Source organism: Pinus tabuliformis, chromosome 4_1, assembly GCF_031772625.1.
Source record: "Pinus tabuliformis cultivar Carrire ecotype Pingquan chromosome 4_1, CPIR1, whole genome shotgun sequence".
Classification (NCBI taxonomy): Eukaryota; Viridiplantae; Streptophyta; class Pinopsida; order Pinales; family Pinaceae; genus Pinus; species Pinus tabuliformis.
In genome coordinates, this window is record NC_142303.1 from 421,326,129 (window position 1) to 421,351,781 (window position 25,653).

Consider the following 25,653-nt stretch of genomic DNA (forward strand, 5'->3'; position numbering starts at 1 on the left):
TTCACGCTACATCATCAATTACAACCTGGTAATATAGAAGGTGTCACCACTTCTCTTCATCATACCCAAGCAAATTCTCCAAGTCACCTCATGATGACATCAATGATGCATCATGGTCTTCAATGTTATCTCCAAGATCTCTTAAGGCTTCTCAAAATATCTTCAATCTTCTTCAAGGTCACTGCATAAATACTTCAATCAAAGTCTCCAAAACCCTTCACTAGCTTTGATTAGTGATGCACTTACTTGTATGTCCTTGACCAAATTCTTCGTTGTTCTTTGTTCCAAGCTCTATTCATTGTCCAGGGTTCAAAAGAGTTTCTTCAATATTGAACCTTTTAAATGCCAATATGAGATCTACCCAAACCTTTAGCAATTCTGCCCCTCTGGATCAAAATCTATCACTATACACCAAGCAAATTTGAGCTTGAAGCTATTATTTATTCACTGTTCAGGGTCCAAGACTGCTTCAAAATGTGACCACAAAGTTAATCCTTATTATTGTAGTAGCCTATCAATATCCAACAAAATTATGTTAATATGAGTATCTTCCAAGATCTGAGATAAATACAAATTGACTGAGATTCTTTCCAAGTAATTGTTTGAGGCCTTAAAAGGTATCCAAATTCTATTGTTCGAATTATGGAAAGGTCATTTTCTATCCCAAAGTCTGCACTTCTTCCACAAAAAACCAAGGCACAAGAGTTTGCAATCTGTCAACAGGAGACTGTTCTTGAGATTGTTCTTCAAAGACTATCTATCCAAGCCACACAAGATTTTCAAACAGTGATCGTGCTTCTCCACAAGGTGAAACAGGTCCTGAGATAAAGAGATATTTATTAAAAATAATCCTCCAAAGGTGGTTGTCACAATTTTTGTTCTTCTATCCTTAAGTCTGAACTCTTTAAGAATATTTTAATCACTGAAAATGCCCAAACTATGATCTTAAAACATCCTCGTCGACCTCCTAGCTGTTCTGTCCCTTTTCTCTTTGTTTTCACCAAAATTACTTGACTAAAATAGAGGTATGAGCCTCTCTTTATATACCCTTTCGATAATTAAAATGAGTAGTCACGTCCTTGACTCCGTTGTTTGGAGGCCGACTTGTGTAGACTGCTCAAGTAGGCTCCATGTTCAGATTTAATAAATTAACTTTAAAAATTCATAACTTTCAAACTACTTGGAGTTTCGGGTTGTGTAATAGCTCATTGGAAAGGAAAAATCATGCTCTAAAATATGGTCTAGGTATCATAATGAGATTTTGTCTCAAAGGAGGTGAAAATTATTATTTAATGTGACTGGTCGTTATTTAGTGCAGAAATATAGGACAACAACATTTTTCGTGGATGGGCTTCTCATGGATGATCTTACTTTTTTTTGGTTTCTTCATCAAGGCTCCTCGGCTCATAAATGTCATCATGTCCCCAAGATAGTCATGTGGCATCAATCATATGCAACATGTAGTCTTTCATCGTCATCGTATAGTCTTTCATTATCAAGATCATTAGAGGTAAGGACATCTAAGGTTATGGTTTCATAAGATCATTAAGACCATCAAAGGTAAGGACATTCATCACATAGGTCATCAAGAGCTCCTAGATTATCAAGATACACTTGGAACTTCTTCATTTGTGACTTGGCATCTTCATCAATGACATTGTAGCATCTCAAGAATATTTTCCATCCCGACTACTGCCATATTGGCATCAATGAGAACCTAGATTAGCACAACTTTATCCACTATCTTGTCTACCACACTGCATTCAAATTATAATACATTCCTACACCATAGTCCCATTCCCTGGTTCACACAAGTTGTAACTCTCATACCAGTTCTTGATTTCTTCTCATATGCCTTCAACAATGCATCCGCATTTTATATGGGTTGATGCATGTGGTTCAAACACATATGGGTGTTGGCTAGCTAATATGGAAGTTGATTATATGTTGTGTTGAATTGCTCAGAATTTCCCATATTCTTATTATACGTTGGATGTTTTATTTCTATGACATGAAGTATCTTTACATCTGCCCTAAACTTTGTGTGTTGGTGAGTACGTTGGATGCGTACTTTGATCTGCTATGCATTGTAATTTGTTGGTATGTTTTCATGTGGTCTTTGTGTGCATTTGTTGTGCGTATTCCCTCCTTGTTCAAGTGATGGAAAATAGTTGGTGTTGTATTGAACCAATTCTGGAACATGTGTTTGAAATTATATTTTCAATGCAACATTGAAGAATTTGAAATCGTAAGTGTTGATTTGGTCTCCATTCACGAAGGAAGCCTATGGAGGGCCAACAATAGTGTTGGAGTGAGGTTGAAACCCTATTGTGGACTCCAGCTATACCACATTCATCAAAATTGTAAAGTAATCTTGACTTAAAAACTTGAGCACGTGCATCCCTTGGTACATTGAAAATTTAGAGGGCAGAAAGCACTCAAAGGTGTGCTAGTGAAATAGGTTGTTGATAGAAAAAATGAAATTTAATTGCATAGTTTGTGATGGGAAAAGACAAACAATATGTATACCTTGTCTAGGCACTTGGAAGTTGAGTTGTTCATCCAACGATGTCATATTCTGTTCGATATTGTTGCTTAATATTTTAAACACCGACCACTGGATTAGAGAACATTAGACTTGAATTTCTATGCTTGTGCTGATATTACATCTTGATTGTTGATATTACATTATATGTTGATGAAGTGTTGATATTGTAATATGATATTAGAGAACATTAGACTTGAATTTCTATGCTTGCGCTGATATTACATCTTGATTGTTGATATTAGATTATATGTTAATGAAGCATTGATATTGTAATATGATAGAAGTGCATTATTAATGAAGTTGCAATAAACTTATTGGTTGTTGACTTAGAAAAAAAAGGTGTTTAATGATGAGTTCAGAGAATGGATCATAAATTGACATTGTCGACTCCTTTCATTTGTTGAAGTTGAGTTTTGACAAAATGACTAAAATCACTGATGTATTAGAGGCGCTAAATACTTTAATACACTCCATTGTTCATGATAAAATTGAAATTGGCAAAGGAACCCTATTTGACATTCGAACATGCTTGCAAAATGCACAAGACAAGATTGAATTTTTGCAACTTGAATCTCAGCTACATCAAGAAGAATTATAGCAGTAGATTCATCATTCTAAACGTGTTTTTGTTCAAAACATTGAACATACTCCCATAAGAATTATGTCAATAATGTTGTAGTTGATTCAAATCCAGTGCCCAATGAAGCAGCAGAGTTATATGCATATGCCGAAGTTGAGTCTGCACTTCCCAAGCCCATCATTAGAACTTGGGAAGACCTTGTACATAACAAGCACAAAACTGGTCTTGGATATGAAAAGGATGTGTCCTTTCATATTCCAGACTATCCCAAACCCATTCAATTTCAAAGTGTTGGGTTTCTTCATAACAAATCACCTTTAGCTGTTTCAGATTCTAGTCCTTTTCCACAACATATTGTTAAGTGCCAACATTGCGACTGAGTTGGCCATCTAAAAGATCATTGTTTTGATCTTCATCCATGTGAGCATTGTCATAAAACCACTCATCATTCAAACAGATGTTTCAGAAACAAACCTCCTGCAAGAACAAAGATTCATCTTGGATGGATTGCTTTTTGGCAATGGGCTTCAACAACCAAGAAGATATTTCAGCCATATGTCAAAATTTCTTCTAAAGTATTGAAAAGTATTGCAGTTGAATTTTCTTCATCATCTCAAGTTGTATCTGATAAGGGGGGAATATGGTCATCTACAAGCTTCAAAGCCACATCAAGCGAGCCTGAGCCACAACCTTCCATACCAGATTCAGAGTTGTATCCATAGATAATGATGCCCCTGAGAATGCCATTGGTTGGTGGTCATCCTCAAACCATCTATGCAAGGTGATCTCCCTCTTCAAATAATTAGGGACACTTCCTCTGACGGAAGACTTCATATTCTTACAAGTTTTGGAAGAGTTACAGGAATTGCATTAAGCATTCCAGAGTTGGTGGTCATCCTTAAACCATTGCAGGTTGTAGACCTCCCTTTTCTAGGTTGAAGGTCTCCCTCTCCAAAGCATTAGGGACACTTCCTCTAGTAGAATATTTCAGCTTCTTGCCAGACTTGGAAGAGTTCTGGGAACTGTACTAAGCATTCTATTCTTGGTGGTCATCCTTAAACAAGCCCCTCATACCAACATTTAAGAGAGAAAATTCAACCTAGTGCTGTCATCCATATTTTTACGCATTTTGTATTACAACTCCCTTCTTAGACTCATACATACCCCTTCAGATTAAGGGGGGAATGTTGGGCACCTAATCCTCTAAGGGTTATGGTGTGGAAGATAAATAGTCAAATGGAGTCCAAGAGACCTTGGAATATGGAATCCGACAGTCACTCCAATGTATTATAAAATGTATATCATCGTGAATAGGAATGCATTCAATGCTGATCATTCATATTCTTGTCTTCACCATGGCTATGTTTGACACATATTAAAGATGTATGTGATGCATCAACAACGAAAGTGAGAAGAGTATCTTCCACTGGTAGAGTTTACTTACAACAAGGGGTATTAGGAATCCTTGAGGATGAGTCCATTTGAGGCATTGTATGGGCAGAGTTGCAATACTCCCATCAGTTGGAGTGATCCAATTAACATGGTGTTGATTTGACCAGAAATGTTAGCGGACATGGAACATGAAATGAAGGTAATCAAGAAGAATCTAAATGAGCACAGGATAGGAAAAAGAGATATGCATACCAAAACAAGTTGTTCATGGAGTTCTAGGTTGGGGAGCTTGTGTACTTGCGCATCAAACCGAAGAAGAGCTATTTATAGATTGGATCATGTGCCAGGATGACACCCATATTTTGTGGACCCTTTAGTATTATTGAGAGGATTGGGCCAGTAGCCTATCAACTTGCACTACCTCCGATAGTGAAATTCCATGATGTTTTCCATGTGTCATTGCTTAAGAAGTATGTTAAAGATGTTGACCATGTGATTGACTAGTCTGTATTGCAGGTGGAACCAAATGGAGAATTCCAATAAGAGCCTCAGTGTATATTGCATAAAAAGGTGCTCATGCTCTGAAACCAATCAATCGAGTAGGTTAAGGTGCAATGGAAGCACTTTGGGCCTGATGAAGCTACATGGGAGATGGCGGATCAGATGCGGGCTATGTATCCTTCTTTGTTTGTCAATTGAGGTAAATCAGTTTTGGTATGGTGTTTTGGTACATATTTTGGTGGTGTTTAGTATAAGTACATATGTATATGGATGTAAATACTTCCATGAGATATGATATAAAGCTCCAATAAGCGGTATGGGTGTCATGCCATTATGATGTTATGCTTGTTATGTTGTTTTGTTGGTTTTATTCTCAACAGGTTAATCATTGTAAATATTGCAACAAGCTAAGTTATAAATCTCCATTGGCAGTATGTTTTGCTTACAACAGTTTTGTGGTTATAGGTGTTGTTGAACACAAGGGACGGTGTTTCCCCGAGGGGGAGGGTTCTGTAACATCCCTGGTGAAAATTCCATGTAATAAAAGTTAATAAAGGCAAAATAATAACCACGGTTGATGGGACACTTATTCCAAGTTGAATGCTGGGAAAGACATCCTAGTGTGGGTGTTTATGTCAGTTAATATGGCTAAGGAAAGTGACAAAGGAAATGGCTAAGGCTTTGGAAAGGAAAAATGGCATTTTTGGCACATTTATTTATGAAAATAATGGAAATTAGGAGAAAAGGGAGGTGAAAGGTTACAGGTTGCACGTGAGGAGTAAAATGAAGGAAAATAATGGAAAATGAAGGAAATAGAAGCCTCATTAATAAAAGGACTTATGAGGATCAGTTGGTAACCTTTTGTCAGTTTAGTTTTAGAGCTCTCTCATTATTCTCTCTCTCATACTCTTGGATACTTAGAGTTTTTCTTGGAGCACTCTTGGAGAGTGTGGCATACTTGGATTTTTGGAGCAAGAAGGAAAAGGAAGAACAAGAAAGTACAACATTGGGATCAACAACTACATTGGATTTAGCTTATAGATACCAAGTTGCATGTATGTTTTTCTCACTAGTTTTGGAATGCATGGCATATGCATGTGGATTATTGGTCATGATCTATCACTAGCATGGAGGATTGCTTGGATTGACAATTGATTGCCTAGCCTTTCCATTTCCTAGATAGCCATGGATATTGTGGGTTTACTTCCTTGTTTTGTTTTGGTTGGTTCTCATGTTTCCTTTAGCTTGGGTTGAGTTATTAGTTCTTGGAAGCCCTGGTTAGACAAACTCCCTGGAATCCCTGTAACAACTTGGGTTGAGTTACTAGTCTTGGAAGCCTTGGTTTGAAAAATGCTCTGGAATTTCTTGGTGGGTTGAGTTACTAGTCCTGGAAGCCCTAGTTGGACAAACGATTAGGAAGCCCGACGATAATTGTGGTTGAGTTACTAGTCTTAGAAGCCTTGGTTGGAACAAACACTTTAGAGCCCTGGAAGGCTTGGATAAAGACCAATCTAATGATGGTTTTATGATGTTCAACCATAAGGTAGAATCGATGTTTGATGGTTTGAGGTGGTTAACCACTGGAAGCCCTGGATTGTTTTGGATTGATGTGTTCTATGAGATCCCATATTTATGCTTGTAATATAGCATGGGGGTGAATGACTGAAAAGAGATTTGGCTTAGCCATTCTAAGGTCGAGTGGAATGTGGAAGTCCCATCCCGGGTTTGGATTTTTCATAATCAATATGAGGTTATTTCTCCTTTTATCTCTATGAGTAGTATATTGGTTTATATGTGGATTATATGGTTGTGATTTCCTTGGTATTTTTGTTGCTATTATGCTGGTTATGTATATGTTTTATGATAGTGGCTATGTATGGCTCTCATCATGTTTTTACTTGTGAATGAATGAGTCATGTACCTATGACCTAATGGATGAAATGGAATCTAATGTGTTGACACATCAATGATTCTTAGCGGTTCTTAGCTAAGTATGAGACCCCTATGCTTAGATCTATTATTTACACCTATAAATTACATATTCATGATATGTTTGACAAAATGCCTGTCATGGCTAGTAGGGGTCCAGTCAAGGGCTTGTTCAAGTATTTGCATTTGCCTCATTGTTTCCTTGTTATGTTTCTATTCTGAAGGTGTAATTCCATTCTTGGCAGTGACTTGATCTCTGGGCCTGAAGAAGTGGCTCAAATACCGAGGACATTGGCACAACACTAAGTAAAATAGTCCCTGGATGTTTGCATGCCTTATAATGAGAGTGTCCAGACCCTCATGGATGTTTTTCAGGCCCATATCATGGGAGCATCCAGAGGGAAAGAGGCCTAAAACCTTAGTGGGACCCGGGGATTGGTTACCATAAGTGTTGGGATGGTTCTCAGGGGTCCTTTAGCTGATGTGGAAGGTCTGTATGATGTTTTTCCATCGATTCCATTTCCTTAAGGTCACCTAGGAGGTTGAATCCAATCATAGTAGCCTCTCATCACATGTTTACCCTGATTGGCCGGTTACTTGGGTAGATGTGGGAGGAGGGTGTTACAATTTTCTACAACATCTAGAACAAAACACAAGTATTGTATGATTTTTGTTGATGACTTTTCTAGAAAATATTGGGTCTTCTTCATGCAAAAGAAGGATGAAGTTTTCTCAAAATTTATTGAATTCAAATCATTGGTTGAAAATGAGACTGATTAGAAATTGAAAGTCTTAATAACTAATAATGGAGGAGAATATGTATCTAACACCTTCAAGGAGTTTTGCGCTAAAGAAGGTATTAGAAGAGAACTGGTAGCACTCCATAACCCACATCAAAATGGGGTGACTGAAAGGAAGAATATAAGCATAATGGGAGCAACAAGAGCCATGTTGCATGATCAGGGGCTGTCATTACATCTATGGGTAGAAGCATGCAACACCCTAGTTTATTTGTAGAACAAGAGCCCTCATAGAATACTTGGCATGATCATACCTAAAGAAGCTTTCTCTAGGAGGAAGCAAAATGTATCTCATTTCATAAATTTTGGAGCTACTTTATAATTTCATCTCCCCAAGGATAGCAGGAAGAAACTTGAGCCTACAATTGAGATGGGAGCCTTTGTAGGATACATAGAGACACCACATGATTACTGAGTGTGTTTTACCTCACTCAGGGTGAGAGTAGTGAGGTGAGATGTCAAATTTGATGAGGAGAAGGCTACGAGATTATCTCTAGAGAAAGAGCTAAGTATCCCACTGTAGGAGGAGATTCTAGCTCCAAAGGAGGAGCCTCATGTAGAGCTTTAGGAGGTTGTGGAGAAGCCACATGCAAAGAAGCATACATGAGGTTGAGTGGAGGCACCCACTTAATCAGAATATTCCATATATGGGAGGAAGAGAACCAAAGAAGCTCATAGATTAGTACAGGATGCACGAGAGCTCCTACATTTCAGTGCAGGTAGAGGCAGTCACTAGAAAGGTACACTGGATATATGGCTCTCATGGAAAAACTCATTAAGTTAGATTCTTCTTCATTTGAGGAAGAAAATTCTCAACCAGTGTGGGTTGATACCATGGCAGAGGAGTATGACTCCATCATGAAGAATAGTGTATGGAAGGTGGTACCGAGCCAAAGAATAAGTGAGTGGTTGGTTTTAGGTGGCTCTTCAAAGTGAAGCATGCAATTGATGGGATCATCGAGAAGTACAAGGCCATATTTGTGTCCAATGGATTCTCATAGGTAGAGGGAGTTGGCTATGAGGAAACATTTGCACCAATGGCAAGATATTCCTCGATCAAAACCATTCTAGCATTGGATGCACAAATGGGGTAGAAGATCCGTTAGATAGCTGTGACTACTGCCTTTCTCAATGGTGTTGTTGAGGAAGAAATTTAAATAGATAAATTAGAGGGATTTGGGACATAAGACAAGGAGACACATGTGTGTAGACTTAAGAGAGCATTGTATGGTCTCAAATAGGTGCCTTGAGCATGGCACACTCGAATTGGAACATATCTCAATGGATTCAGATTCACCAAAAGTGAAGCATATGCCAATCTCTAACACATTGTGGTAGATGAAAAGTTGCTTATCTTGGTATTGTATGTTGATGACTTGATACTTACAGGGGATGAACAATTGATCCGCTCTTGTGAAGAGAATCGTACAAGAGAATTTGAGATGAAGGACATTGGATTGATGCATTACTTCCTCGGGCTAGAAGTATGGAGGGGTGATGGTAAGCTATTTGTGAGTCAACGAAAGTATGTGTTTCAAATACTTCAGATATTTCACATGGAGAACTACAAGCCTATGGACACACCACGAGCTACAAGTTGGGGGAAGGAGAGTACTCCTTCAGGAGAGGTAGTAGATGCTACAATCTATAGAGAACTTGTGGGATCCTTGATGTATTTGGTGAACACAAGGCCCGACATATGCTATGTAGTTAATTAATTGGGTCAAGCCATGTTGAAGCCTACCAAGTTATATTGGAAAGCAACAAAGCATGTGTTGAGGTGCCTCAAAGGCACAATCGACTATGGGTTATGATACATGAGGATAGAGGGAGTGAAGCTCCAAGGCTTCACTAATGCAGATTGGGAAGGGAGTTAATCAGACATGAAAAATATTTCATGTGTTATCTTCAGTGTTGGGTCTGCAACTATTTCCTAGTATAGTAGGAAACAAAGGTCTATGGCACTCAACTCAGCAGAGGCTAAATAAATGGCTGCAATTCAAGCAACATGTGAGGCTATATCAATGAGGAAAATACTTGTGGGTGTTTTTAGTTAGGAGATGGATCCAAAAATTATTTTTTGTGATAATCAGAGTTGTATCAAACTCTCTGAGAATCTAGTATTTCATGACAGGTCCAAGCACATTGATATTAGGTACCATCACTTGCGAGATTGTGTGCAAAAGAGAATTGTGATGCTACACTACATTCCAAATGAGGAGCTTGATGCAAATATCTTGACAAAGGCATTATCAAAAGGTAAATTCAAATTCCACATGTGCAGGATATGGGTGGTTCAAAATCCCTTTCTTACTAAGAGGGAGTGTTAGAAATTATAGCTAGAAAGGATAAATTTGACTTGTGCCTTTGTTAAATTTAGTAATTCAATTTTCCACATCAACATGATGACTTGGATTGCAATTAACTTGTGTGAAATGGATTTTTCTACTTGTTTACTTAGTAAATTTGAGTAATAGGCTAGAAGTAGAGTTGTGCATGTAGTGATTGCTAAAATTTAGCAATCTAGTTTAGTTATTTTCAGTTTGACTCAGTTAACTGAGCTCAAATAACTAGTTGAGTTAGTTGAAGGTCAGTTGAGTAGTATAACTATTGTTAACTTAGTGATCTCTCAGTTAAACTAGTCAATTAGCTAAAAATAGCCCAAACATGCATGGAATTTGAATTTCCCAACCAGAGTGGAGGAAAAGGCACATTGTAATTATCAATTGTATACAAGGTGAGTGTACAAACTTGGTAGTTAAGCAGGTGAATCATTCTTTAGGAATTGTGCAAGAAAATAGGAGAAAATTCCATGTTTTTTAAGAGCTTAATTCCTCCAATATTGTGCAAGGAAATAGGGGCTAGCTGGGGCCTTGAATTGGCTAAGTGTTGGCAAGAGTAGGACAGTCAGTAGGAGAACATGTTTAAAGTGTAGGGTGTGTTTCAGAGTTGAAGCAAGACATTGTAATAGTTTCTCATTCTCATTTGATTAATGAAAAACAACGAAGGGGTTTTTCCCAATTGGGTTCCCCTGTAAATCATTGTGTTCTTGTGGTGTTTTAATGGTTACATGTCATTGCAGGTTTTTATAAATAATGATTTCCATTCCTCATAATAGTAGAGGAAATTTGTAATCTCTTGATTTCAGTTCGATTTCATTAGTAGTAGCAAATTTTTATTAATTTCTACTAAGTATCAAGGTTCAGTAAAGTCACTAATAAGTAATCATTTAGTAGTGTCATTATGTTGCATGCATAGAGTTATTACTTTGAATTCAAAAGTAAATTCCCCACAATTATTGGATGTAAAATGGTCTCACTTGAGATTAAATAAAAAACTTGCATTTTACAATATGACAACCAGTATGATTGTGGAATTAAGCTATTCATGGATATTACGTTAATAATACTATATATTATTCATATTCATTAAAACTTTAGGCGTTCATCATATAACCATTGAATGCAAAACTAAAGCTTAAACAAATATAACAATATATATCTAACCATGAACACAATATATAAAGTGGGAACATCAAAGTACCAAAAGGAAATCACTTGGAAATCACTTGGAAAAATGTCTAAGTCACTTGTCTTATCTTTGAGCTAGAAAATATTACAGTTTCTTAATAGTTCCCACTCTTCTTGATGACCACAATACAAAGGAAGGAAATGGTTAACAATGAATTGATTCCCCTTCAGTTTGGACTTCTTCTAGTTGTAATCAAATACCATTTGATCTTTGTTAATTTTGATAGCTATTGTCTTTTCTTAGCTTATTTTACTCAAGTTAATTATGAATCATCATTCTTGGTGTGTAATCAACCAACAAGTTCTATGGTTTTGGCCCATAATTGATTTCATCATTAAACCATGGTTTTTATATTTTAATCATAATGTCATGATTATCACAACAACTGTAGTGTGGATAAGACCTCCAAATTTCTCCATGTTAGAATAATAGATTTTGGTAGTCTAAGAAAGCATGCACTATATAGATTTCTTAAATCATAGATAAGTTGGGTTAGAGAAAACAACATTACCTATTCCCAAATCTATGTTGAGTTTGACCCAAGTCTCTTGTTTGTTGGCTAACATAGTTTTTAGAATGAAATAATTTTTAATTAATCTAAGAACTAGATTATGAAAATTCACTATATAAGATTCCTACCATTAACCAAAGTTCCTCAAAGAAAAATATAAAAACCAATAGACTGAGAGGATGGTGACCATTAGAGAAGAAACCCCTACAGGTAGATTTTATATTATAGTGCATTGACCAATCAAAACAAGCAATAATGTCTTAATTCCCAACCCTCCAATATAAATTTTATGATGTGGATATAACCTTCTTTTTCATTCTATGAAAATTATCATGGTTGAAAATCCTTTTGTTGGGGTGAAGAGACATCATGAGTAAAGATCATTAGAATCTAGAAAATGAAACAATGTACTTAATGCAATTTAAATGCAACAAGGAACCTAGAGTCAACTTCTCCTCCATTGTGGAACTTCAAAAGAGTTCTAGGTTGGAAAGTTGTGGAAGAGGACATGCTCTACCATCCATGAGGGTTTTGCTTTAGGGTTTTGTCGCTGGTCACCATGGCGGGGCGCGGAGGAGGGAGATCAACTCCCTCCTACAATCAAGTGGTTGCAGATAGAAGCAAGGGAATTGGATCGCATCGCTTCAAGAAACCAACGGAGGTGGTAACAGAGGCTAAGAATACAAAAAAATCAGAAACTATTAGACCTCAAGGATAGGAAGAGAATCATGAGGAAGCTAGTAAGGAGAAGAGGATAGAGGTTAGCAGTCTGAAAGTTGCTCCTATCAGTACATCAGGGGTCCGTAAACCCAAGTCGACCACTATTACTTGAGTCATTTTAAGTGACCCAGCGCTGCAGGTACACGGAGACCACATGTCAGAGTATGCTATTATCTGTAAATTTATGGGGATTTGGTCGATAGAGAAGGCTTTGCAAGCATGGATAAGGAACCACTGGAAACCATAGGGGGAAATTGACCTTCACCTTGGATCCAAGGGCTTCTTCATGGTGGTGTTCACAAGCTTAGAGGATAAAGACAGAGTGTTCGAGGGAGGACCCTATTTTTATGCTTCTACGGGCCTTTATATGAGACCATGGGTAATGAACTTTGTCCTAGAATGAGAAACTTTCACCTCGGTGCCAGTATGGATAAGACTCTATTCCCTTCCTTTAGATTATTGGCTACCAGAGTCTCTAGAAGGTATCGGCAACAAGCTAGGGCATTTTATAAAGATCTCAGATGATACTCTAAGAGGCAAATACACTTCCTTCGCCCAGATATGTGTGGAAATGGACTTATCTGGGGCACTTCTAGATGCAATCATTTTAGAAGTGTATGACGAGGAATGGGTGCGGGAAGTGGACTATGAACACGCCCCATTTAGGTGTCATAAGTGCCATGAGCATGGGCACCTGTACAAGGACTGCCCATTGAACAAACTGGAGAGCAATACGAAAGTCACTACAGGCAAGGATCCTGAAGGTTTTACTAAGGTTGAGGGTAAAGGGAAAGGAGGCAAGCGGTACCAACAAAAAATTAATGAAGACGGACAACTGGGTCACAATAGTTTCAAGATCTTAGAAGAAGAAGTCGAAAACAACAGGACAAACTAGGAATCGAATGATATGTCGAGCATTATGGAGCTCAGTAGGGACCATGATATGACCCCAAGTGAGGCTGGAATGAAAGACCATGAACTACAGGAGATTCTAGAGAGGAAGAATTTAGATCTAGAAAAGTTTCTGGAGCAGGGAATCACCAAAGGGGTAGACTCTCTGCCAAAAGAGGAGTTTGACAGGGTTCAACAGCTCTTCCTCTGGAGATCACAAACAAAGTGTTCTGGAGTCAAAAGAAACCATGATATCCAGGAGAATATGGGAGTGAAAACGATGGAGGATACATCGATGTATTCTTCCAAGAACCCGGGTAGGAAAAGAGTAAGACAAACACAGAATGAGCTGCTGACCGAATGTGGGAAACTTATGATTAACTCGGGTAAGATGAGGGATCTTACCAGTTTCTCCTTTACAAACCTTTCTTAATGAAGCTTACAACCTAGAACATTAGGGGTCTAGGAAGCAAAATGAAACAAAGAACTCTTAGCAGTGGAATGAAAGAAGAAAAATCAGATATGGTTTTTATTCAGGAAACAAAATGTTCAATGAACAAGATCATAGAGATACATAGCAAATGGTTAATCAAATATGAGTATCTAGAGGTTAAAGCATATAACTCGATGGGTGGGATTCTTACTCTATGGGATCCTCAAAAACTTGGAATCCTGGATGCTGAAGCTTCTAGGAACTATCTATCATTTGTGATTCAACCTTTGGGTGATAAGGAGATCTACATGATCACTAACATCTATGGCCCTCAAAAGCTAGAAGACAAACTTAAGTTTCTCACCTCCCTTGAGAAGCTGAGAGAGAGATATCCTGATATGCCTTGGATTATGGCTGGGGATTTCAATATGATCAGATCTCTTACAGAGAAAAAAGGTAGTACCAGAAAACTAGGCAGAGATTCGATTGCCTTCGAGAACTTCATGAATAACATGGGGCTAGTGGACACCGAAACAGTAAATGGAACTTTTACTTGGAATAATAAGAGGGAAGGGTTTCTCAAGTCGCCTCTAAACTAGATAAATTCATAATCTCAGAGGACCTCTTTCTCAAAGGCCTTGATATGTCAGCTTCAATCCTTCCCTTCGGAGGCTCATACCACTGGCCTATCCATCTTGAAGCTACTTTCATGGGTACACAGAGGAATAGACCTTTTAGGTTTGAAAACATCTAGCTCTCTCACCCTGACTTCACAAGAAATATTGACAAATGGTGGGTGGAAGATATGCCTGTTCAAGGCACTAAAATGTTCGTGTTGCAACAAAGACTTAAACACATCAAATCTAGGCTTAAAGATTGGAACAAAAAAGAGTTTGGTAGTATTTTTAAAGCGAAAAGAGAAGTTGAGCAGAAACTCCAGGAGATTAATTGAATCATCATCTCAGAAGGTTTTACCGAGGAACAGAAAATTCAGGCTAATTCTCTTCAGAACAAATGGGAGGATTGGTGCATGCAAGAGGAGATTTCCAGAGACAGAAATTGAGGGTGCAGTGGATTAGAGAAGGAGAAAGAAACATGAAGGTTTTTCATAGATCAACCTTGGATCACAGATCTCGTAACGGAATTTCAAAGCCTAAAGATTCTCAAGGGAAAGAGCTCGTCTCTCACAAAGAAATGGAATCTATCCTAGTTCAACACTTCCTTAGCATAGTAGAGGAGCCTCTCGTTGACAGATCTCGGTTCATTAACAAATTCACCAAGTTCATTCCTAAGCTTGTAACCAGGGAAGACAACCATAATCTTAACAGGCCAATGTATGAAGAGGAGGTTAGTGAAGTTATCAATGAGATGCAAAATGGGAAAGCTCTTGGCCCTGATGGCTTCAATGTGGACTTTTTCAAAGCTTGCTAGAAAATAGTTAAACAAGATATCCTTGATGTTGTGGAAGACTCTAGAAGATCCAAAATTGTTTTGAAAGCTCTTAATGCCTCTTTCATAGCTTTGATTCCAAAGCAGGAAAAGGGTATGACATCGGCTAGATTCAGACCCATAGCCTTATGTAATGTGGTGTACAAAATTATTTCCAAAGTGGTCGCTAACAGACTCAAGCCTCTTCTTCCTGCTCCCGTCTCAGAGGAGCAAACTGGATTTGTGGAAGGAAGACAAATTCTCAAAAACATCATACAAGCTCATGAGGTGGTACACTCTCTTAAGAGCAATAAGCAAGCTGGTATGATCATGCAGCTTGACCTAGTGAAAGCATATGATAAGCTAAGCTCGTTTTACATCAAGGCAGTGCTAAGAGCTTATGGCTTCGACCACAATTGGATAAGATGGGTTACCGCCCTTGTATCCATGACCAGCTTCTCCATTCTGCTTAATGGCTCTCCCTCTAGAACCTTTATGCCTTCTAGGGGTCTCAGAAAAGGGGATCTGCTCTCCCCCTTCCTCTTTGTTCTCATGATTGAAGGGCTAGGCAGAGCGATCAAAATGGAAATTTCTAATGGAAGAATCCAGGGCTGAAACTTACTCCGAATGGTTCTGCTTCTACTCATCAACAATTTGTTGATGACACAATGTTGTAGGGCATTCCTGTAGTCAAGGAAGCCGGAGCTTTCAAAGAAATCTTGAACGACTTTGCATTGGTTGCTAGTACAGAGGTAAGCCTTGAAAAATCAAAGGTGTTCTTTTTTAACACTGACATTGCTATTCAGAGGAACCTCACTAGAATTCTTGGGTTTCAAAGGGATCAATTACCTTCTAAGTACCTTGGAATGCCTCTTACTGATAAACCTCTGAGCAAGGGAGTGTGGGAGCCGGTAACTAATAAGCTTCAAGAAAAAGTCAGGAAATGGACCTGCAAGTCTTTGAATTTAGCAGGGAATCTTGTGCTTACTAAGGCTGTCCTGCAGGCTATACCCATTTTCATGTTTTCAGCTCTTCCTGCTCCTAAAGGAGTTATGCAACAAATTAGGAGTATTCAACGAGATTTTCTTTGGGGCAAAGGGGAAGAGAAAAAGAAGTGGGCTTTGGTAGCTTGGGACAAGCTCTGTAAACCTAAGGCCCATGGTGGTTTGGGGCTTCATGATTTGGAAATCCTCAGTAGAGTTTCGGGAGCCGAACTTTGGTGGAGGTGGCTCAAGGAATCAGCCACCCCTTGAGCCAAGCCTTGGAAGAAGAAATATGCAAATAATTGGCAAGAGAGGGATCATATCCGAATGTCAGGGCTCATCAAGGGCTCCCACATTTGGAACCTTGCTTGGCGGAATAGATCCATTATCCAGAAGCATAGTTCCTGGGAGATTCAAGCTAGGAACCTTGCACGATTTTGGGAGGATAACTGGCATTAGGAACTAGATTTGTTTAGGGAAGAACTAACCACTCTCAAAAATGACATTGACAACAAAGGTTTACTTATGGTAAGTGGCTTCTGGGATCAGGTAAGGAAAAATGGTAAATGGAGAATGTGGAAGGATCTTGGTTATAGTGAAGAGAGTCCTTTGAAGGCCCAAGTGGATTCTCTTGCTCTTGACTTGGAGTAGAGGAAGATTTTGGTGTCATCCTCGTCTGACCAACTGAGATGGGGTCGAAACACCAAAGGCACCTTCAACCTCAAAGAAGCTGAATACATGGCCCTATGTTTCGATTATCCAAATCTTGATCAGGTTTGGAATGACCTTTGGCAGAACTCGCAATGGATGAAAATCAAGTCATTTATGTGGTTGGTTCACTGAAAGAAAATTCTCACACGGGAGAGTCTTCTGAAAAGGGGCTTTGTTGGCCCATCCAAATGCCATCTATGTGGCTTACAGGAGGAGACGATGGAACATTTACTAAACCTATGCCCCTTCACCTCTACCTTGTGGGATTGGGCGGCCTCAGTCTTCAGGCAAACTGATAGGGACAGACTCAGCATCACCAACACTTTGAAGAATTGGAGGAAAGATTTCTCAGGTAATGAAATCATTAACAAGGCTTGGACTCTGGTTCTAGGATATATTATTTGGGATGTCTGGAAAGAAAATAATGGCAAGATTTTCAAGAACAAAACAGGCTCGACCCAGAACATCATTGTCCAAATTTTACGATAGCTCAAAGATACAGTAGGAGCCCTTATGTGGAAAATTCCTGAGGACCCTCCTTCGCCCCAGGATGCTTGCATACTACTGCAGTTGGGTCTCCATTCTCTGGTTCCCTAAGGCACTGTTAAGGGTGTGAGCAAAACAACTGTTGGTAAAGATATCTGGCAGCCTCCTCCTCATGGTTTTTTGAAAATCAATATAGATGAGGCCTCTAAGGGCAACCCAGGGATGGTTGGATTTGGCGGTGTCATAAGAGATGAGCACGGGCACATAAAGGATATCTTTCACAATCATTTGGGTACTACCATTAATAACATGGCGGAGCTCATGGCCTTAGAGCAGTGCTTGGAAACCCTTATGGAGTCAAATACACACAACGGCATCGTTGAAGCGGAATCTGAATTGGTCATTAATGCAGCCAAGAAAATGTGTAATGGAATGGCACATGGAAAAGTGTCGAAACATTGGAGGCTCTCGCAGGTCTTTCAGCGTATTCATTCCCACTTGCGAAACCTAAGAACCGTCAGCTTAGTTCATGTGCGAAGAAAAGCCAATATGTTAGTTGATCGTCTGGCGAATGAAGGAGTGCTATGTAAGGAAAGCTATATTTGGTACGACTAGAATTCTATACCCTTTAGTAAACTGCATGATGATTTTCAACAACAGGTAGCCAAAGACATGGTGTACTTCCAGACCATGACTAATGAGCAGGAGGAAGACTAGGGGAGTAGGAAAGAGCAGAAGTCCTTGAGCCTGGTTGAAGTGCCACAGTAAATCCTAACCGTCGATCCTACCATCAATGCTTACACCATAGCTAATTATGGGGGTTGAGTATTTGGTAAACAATGTGCTAGTTGAAGGGCCGCAGACCATAGGATTTGATGGCCTTAGTTATCAAATGGATATCGGGTTTTAAAATGGTCGGAGGTTAAGTCTAAGAGCAGACTTGAAGTTTTATAGACCAAGGTTTAAAATCTATATCGGATCTGTGAAGCGGGTAAGTGGCACACAAGTTTCTGATGCGATATCATTGAGGACCATCAGATCAAATGGGTTTTGATCCACGGTGTAGGATCACCGTGCAACTCTATTGATCGGAGAGAATATCAACTGTCTGATTGAAGGTAAGATCGACGATGGAGATTGAGCAATAAGAATTGGGGAGATTGAGCGATAAGAATTGGGGAGAAATCAACAGTCTGAACACTTAGGAATAATGACCATGGGTCTAATTTTGTTCTTGTGTGTAAGGTTTTGGGTTTGTTGACCCTTTTGTTTGTTTATCATCAATGGGTTTGTCTTTTGTTGGTCTTTACACTTGTAAAGACGTGTATCATATGTAATCTTTTTTTTCGGTTAATTGAAAGCTCCACTTCTACTTGAACAAAAAAAAAACTTCTCCTCCATTGTAATAAACCTTTGATTAATTAAAATTATATTCCCTCAAAAAAAGACAATAAAATGAAGGTTCAATTCATCTTTAGGTTTACATCTAACCTTTGACAATTCCAATGTAAGGGATCAGAGATTTCTACACTTATTCATATTGTTAGAGATTTCTGGAGGAGAACTGCGTAATATATTTTTAATCTATCCAACATTTTTGAAAAATTCTTCGGCGAAAATCACATGGAAAAATTTTTGTCGACGCGTTTCGAACCAACCAGTGTGGTTCATCGTCAGGACAAGTTGAATGAGCAGATCTGGCTATGCACTTTAAATAGATAGGGCAGAATATCCACTGACTCAGATTACTCGATAAGGTAACAGCTAAAAAGACAACAGCTAGATTTGACCTCATAACGGCTAGTTTGACCATGATAAGGGGTATTAAATTATATTATTTATTTATTTTATTTATATAAAAGAAATTTCAGTTATTAATATAGAATAAATTAATATAATAAGTAAATCATAAAATAAATTAATTACAAATCAATTAATTTTAAATAACCTAAATTAATTTAAAAATTGTTAGGAACTTATACTAGAATATGTAAAATTAGTAAATCATTAAATAATAATAAATAAATAATATATTACTTAACAAGGATAAGAATAATTTCATTAGTATTATCATCATTAATATTACAACCTTCATAAGTATTATAATTCCTATCGCTCACGTTATTATTTTTATTACCCATGTTAACCATATTGTTATTATTCCCATTATAATTTTCAAAATCCCTCACGTAACTAGCGTTATTTAGAACGAAATCAACTTGATTCTTAATCCCCGCCTCACCTATATTACTCAGACAATAAACTTGATTAAAATCACATGACTTACCTCGGTGGTCGAAGGCAGAGTCCCGGCTCACATGATAAAAAACGCTGGAAGACGGATTCAGATTGACTCCGCAGGTGCCAGAACCGGTGAGAACAGCGGAATCACTGAACTAATCTGATCGGTCGATGGCAGAGACCTGTGCACCTGCGCAGAAGCAACTCTCATGATCGCGGGAAGCCTGATCCAGATGGACATCGCCGGTACCAGAACAGGTGAAGGGGACCTGAGGAACCACGGGTTCGGATCGACCCCCGCTGCAACGAAGATCAAGTTCCTAGGGAACCTGCTCACCCGACCTGCTATCCAACATTTCAGATGGTTAATCCATCCATCATAAGGTACTAGAGAGCTTCGTGAGTAAATGAGAGTCGAAAAACCTTTTATAGGAGAAAGAAACTAGTATATGTTGGGATAAGGGTCAAAGTTAAATTCAATTATTCATAAATAATAATAAAAATTTGACCAAATATATAAAAAATGAATAATTGAATATATGAAATAAGAAATTGGTGGAAAATTAAGGAGTTGTCTTTAGTGCGACTTTTTGGACTTTCAGGTGCCAAAATTTGGCGGGAAAAATTGAGGTGAAATCTTGATTTGTGTTATTTAAACTAGTTTTTTGACTATATATATGGATTCAACACCCTCGAAACACCTAGGGCGCTTCGATTGTGCAGGGGTTACCCATCAAGCTTGTGATTTCAATAAATTCCTACCAGATTTTAGAGAAATTAGACCTGAAAAACCCACCAAAAAAGCTTCCAAAAAGTCGCACTAAAGACAACTGGGAAAATTAATATATAAAATGATTAAATAATTAATTTAGAATTGAAACGTCGAGAATGAGTGAAAAATAAGAATTAAAATATAAGAATTAATTGAAAACAATAGCTAATAAATTATAAATGAATAATAAATAATGGTAGTCAAACAAAGTAGGTTAGCTAAGAAATAGATTTAATAATTCAATAATTTAAAATAACAATTTAAATTAATTTATAGCTATAAAATTCAACATGATTAAAATAGAATAAATAAAAATAAAAATTAATTAGATGTTTGAATTAGAAATTATTCGAAAGAAAATAATTAATTTTTTTAATAAACTAAAAATTGAAATAGTGATAAAATAAGATTGATTAGATAATCCTAGCTCTATTACCTTTTTTGATTGAGCATGGTTATAGGTGTTCTACTTGTCTTATTTGTATTTTGGTTCTATTGGCCTCCTAAGTTGTGGACTGTCTCTAGTTGTATTTTTGTTTATACGCCATAAGTTGCTAGTGGTAGTAAAAAACCTGGTCGAGGTGACTACCTGCATTTTGACATTGATGTACTTCTTTTTGGATGAATGAATAGAACCTTGACTTACAAAAAAAAAAGGCAAATGAGATGAGAATTAAATATATATAAATAAATAAATAAATGAATAAAATAAGAAATTGTCAAATTGACCAAACGAGAAAATTTGAATATATATATATATATATATATATATATATAAACTAGCAATTGCACCACATGTTGCAAAGGAAATGTCGTAAGGTAGGAACATAGGAAATAATTACATAGAAGATAGAAGCACAAATTTTATGCAATTTTATTTATTTATCAAAATTTCCGTGAGAAAAAATTTGCAATTTTTTTTGAAAGGCCTCCACTACTCTTCCATCATTAGTCCACTTAGTCTCATCTCTCTCCCCCAAGTACTCTTAATTTAGTGAATTAATTGAGAGAGTGTCCACGACAACCATGGTTTTGGTGGCTTGGAGTTGAGTTGGCATTGATGATAGGAAGAAATTTCAAGGATTTGAAAGAAATATTTTATACTCTGGAGTTGTTTCATTGGGGATGATATTTCTCGTAGAATAGGGTCTCTTTGGTACATACCCTCCATATGGGTATTGTCCAAAATTCAAAGCAACATGCTACCGTGATGCCACCCAGATTATTGTAGTCAAGATCCCTACTAGATCTTCCTTTGTCTCCAACTTTGGCCACCTGCCACCCAAATTATTGTAGTTAATATCCCTACTAGATGTTCCTTTGTGTCCAACTTTCGCCACCAGGATGCATGTAATAATATCTAGAAAGAGTGTTCCCAAATTTTTTTGGACAAAGCTAATTATGAGTAAAGAGTATGTGTGGTTGTGTGCATGCTAGAAGAAATTAGGAAGGGGCTAATTTCTAGAAAAGTGGAGTTGAAGAGAAGGCACCATTGCAAAAGGTGCATGTGGAAAATTTTGATTCTTCTAATACGTTTTGTGTTGAGTTTGCAAATATGAAAGATCGAGTATGTACATGTTTTTTATTATGATCAAGAAGTAGAAAAGATCAAGACCAAGATGAAATTGAGTATTTCCTTGAAAGCGATGAGATGAATGTTGCATGTAGTTTTTGCATAGATTCCAAGATTATGAACAATGGGAAAGTTGCAATGTATAAAGTTAGGGAACTTGTCATTGCACAACAACCAAATGTATTTAAGAAATGATATTTGTACCTAAAGAGAAAGATGTCATAATAGAGTACCCCAGCTTGAGGCAACCTTGGGTGGTTATTTATGAGGCTTTTTATTCATCGAGTATTCATGGAGAATGGAATATGAAAGTAAATTCATGTGTTTATTGTCTCAAATTAAACCACATTCCTAACAAGCAAGCTTGCAGGTAAGGCCTCCATGTCAAAGCACCATTTTTTGTCATATGTAGATGCAGTTAACTCCATGGAGTATTTGTCTGGTGTGAAAATTAACATTTACATTAATGAAGCCATGTACAAGTTGCAATCTCATAATCATTTATCTTAATAATCAATGGTGGGTTTAGCTCATTGGTCCCTAATCACTTAATTCTAGGAGTATTCAAATTCATCTCATCTATTCACACTTAATAGATTATACTAGGTATTCTAAGGTCCATTTCTATCATTGGTGGGTCCCATTGTGTCCATTAATGGTTTCCCCCATTAAATGGTACGCAAGTAGTTTCTTTTATGCCTAACATTATCTCTCATATTCATATAATATAGAATCATACCATTGATAGGTTTGGATTAAAGACATAAGGCCCAGGATGAAATTACTCATTTTTCCCACCTCTCCCAAGTTGCGATGGGGTGTATCACTACTATGTCAAAACCTTGAAGACTACATTGACACTCTCATTAGTGCTAGATACGGTGACATAGATCCACATTATACATGCTCGTCATTATGATCTCTTTTATGACATGGATTCCCCATGTACTTTCTAATGGCCATGGTATTGCATATTGTTACATGGATCCACAACATATTTTTCCTGTGGTTATGGATTTTTCTCTCTTTTACTAAGAATGGGTATGCATACCTCAAGGACAATTTATATATCTAATTGGTTGATGAATAGTTGTAGGTACTTCGAGGTCTTTAATCCAATAGATGTTTACATATGCTGCTCTACTTACCATGAACTTCTTAATCTATTTTATCTATTGGTTCCTTTTATGACATTATGCATTAGTAGACTGTTGAGCCTCAAACCTGCACTTCTTCACACATCCTCTCAGCCTCCTTTTCCTATTCATTTCCTTCTTTTGCCACTCATTCCCTCCATCAAATTGCTCAAATCATTGTATTTTAGGACTTTTTACATGGTTTGCTAATTATGCTAATGACTGTTGTTGGTTTAGAATTTTGGTTCAAAGTGCTGCGTTTCCGCAGCTCACACAGGGTTTCCGCAGCTGATCCCGGTTTCCGCAGCCAACCCCGGATTCCGCAGCTGTTTTATGAAATGATATGTTCCAGGTGTCCTCCGGGAAGAAGAGCCACATGGGCAAGTTCGTGGAACCAAGGACATGGTGTGTGTCCTTCCAGCTCACCCAAACCGGTCATAAAAGCCCATGGTCAACGAGGAGGAAAATACGGTCAACAGAAGTCATTGGCGGTGGCACGGCTCTGCGTGTTTTGTTTTGGAGCACGTGAAGAACAGGTGGCATCTTCCTCAGCCACGAAGACAGTGGGAAACATGAATCTAACAGCAGATTGAATGCCCACAACGACCGTTGCCTAAATCCGAGGACGCAGCAAGATTACGTGTTTTTACACAGCTGCTTGAATAGCTTAGTTTTCGTTAATTTAGTTTGCTTTCCTCTGTTATAAATAAAGCGTCTTTGAACGCTGGATAGTTAGTCGTTGTTGTAATCATTTTGTTTGAACTCCCCACTATACTTGACATTTTGATGTTTAATACATGAGAAGAATATTTTACATCTAAGCGTATATTTTCTCATTGAATCGGCTGAAGTAGGCAGAGGGCCCCTGTCTGCTGAAGCCCTGTACAGTAACTTTTAATTTCCAGCATTTCCTTTTTCTTGTTTCATGTATAATAGTTGTACAGATGTCTTTTATTTACTGCATTTTTATTTCTTTTCAACATGTATAATAGCTGTACATAAACTTTGATTTCTGTTGATTTACATTTCTGCACTTTTATGTTCATGATTGATCAGTGCGTTATGCAGGTTTCTTAGGCGTGCCTGGGACAGTTTTCTTTCTTTTCTTTTCATAACTAGTGGCATGCGTGATCATCTTGTCTATGTTGCTGACCTTAATTGTTTTGCAGCTTTGATTTTCCTTACTGTCATTTCTTTAATTTGCATATTTACTTTCTGCTCTTAGATATCAAGTTGTTCATCTATTGATGGTTCCTTTTCCATAATCCAATATCTTTATTGAGAGCCAAAATATCACTTAACACAGCTTGGTTTAGTTTGCTTTAGAACTCACATTACTTGACTTATTCATAACTGTTTCTTACATGATAAATTCAGCTGAAAGGCAAGAAGTTAAGAGGAAGTTAAAGTATTTGTGACTAGTCTCTTTTATGTAGTTTCACTTCAATTTCACATTGCTTAAACATTCCATGAGATCTTTTCATAGAGAGGATTGAGATGAAAGGTTGAAATAGTGTGAGATAGTTGTTTTTACTTATTAGTTGGATTTAATATAGATTTCATTTTCATTTTCTTGCAGCAGCAGAGATACTGGGCCGATGTCATTAGTCTTTTATTTGATGTCTTCATTTTCCTTTAAGAGTTGATTTTATTGCAGTTGTTGTTCAAGCTTTTTTGTAGAATACTTTTTAAGTTTTGAGAAATCATTTAGAGCTCACCACAATCATCCACATTTCACTTGCTTTATTCCATTTCCATCACATCACAGTAGGAAAGATACATTTGAAAACAAACTTAGAAAAGCTAAAAATGACAAAAGATTAAGAAAACAGTTACCTAAGTACATATAGTACACCTCACTTCATCAGCTTACGAGCCCCGGGTTGACATTTAAAAGTTGCAATTTAGACATCACTAAATTGACCAAACATTTTGGCGTCGTTGCCGGGGAAGTGAAATTAGGTAGCCAATTCTTAAAAAAAAAAAAAACAAGAAAATTTCAAGGAAGGAAAATTAATAACCTCTCAAAGTATGCTCTCCTCTTGCACCTAGAGTGATCTGGAGGATCAGAAAAGAGAAAGTTATTGGTTTAATAGTTTCTTGAGTATGCTCTCTTCTTGCACCTAGAGTGACCTGGAAGATCAGAAAGAGAATTATTACCCCGACTTGAAGGAAAATAAAAAATGACATGCATAGAGCAAGAGATTCTAGGGGAAGGTTTTTAGCTAGAGCCAAGAGTTCGATTTTTACAAGTCCATCTACTTCAAGGAATAGACAAGAGACACCTCCATCATCTCCAACTTACACTCCTAGCCCTAGGATTCCTGGAATTCAAGAGGCAATAGTTGACTCTCCCACACCATCCATCGAATCTGAATCAGAAAGGGACCCTTTTCTTCCTTCCATAGGAGGACAAATTGTAATTGAAGAAGTAGAATCATCTGAAGAAGAGGGAGAAATTCCTTCTCGTTCACCCTTAGTAGAAGA